Source organism: Sesamum indicum, unplaced genomic scaffold (assembly GCF_000512975.1).
Source record: "Sesamum indicum cultivar Zhongzhi No. 13 unplaced genomic scaffold, S_indicum_v1.0 scaffold00229, whole genome shotgun sequence".
Lineage (NCBI taxonomy): Eukaryota > Viridiplantae > Streptophyta > Magnoliopsida > Lamiales > Pedaliaceae > Sesamum > Sesamum indicum.
The window spans coordinates 12,060-12,549 of NW_011628123.1; positions in this window are offsets into that span (position 1 = coordinate 12,060).

Below are 490 nucleotides of genomic sequence, written 5' to 3' on the forward strand. Positions count from 1 at the left end.
TTGTGAGCAAAACTTTGCTATCTGCCTCTGCAATGGGAAAGGTACGCCTTAAGCAATTCCAGTGATCAACTTCCCAAATGTCATCCAAAACTAGGAGACATTTTCTGTCTCTTTGTACTTGGTACAACTTTCTGACCAATGTATCTTCATCTTGCTCTTCACTTTCATTCGGAAGAAGTTGCGTTAATAGTCGTTGGAAAGTAGTTTTGGGTTGAAATTGCTGACTTACACAAACCCAAGCACGATATTTGAAGCACCGCTCCACGGCCTCCCCATTGTAAATTTTAGTAGCAAGAGTGGTCTTTCTCAATCCTCCCATGCTACATATGGAAATCACTCCATTTGATTTGTCATCAGTTGTCAGAACTGATTCTAACTGTTTAATATCCTCCTTCATTCCTACAAAATATTTTTCAACCTCATGCCCATACGTTCTTCTTGACCTATCGGTATCATCTACCAATCTTGATGAGTTGTCTCCTACACTCAT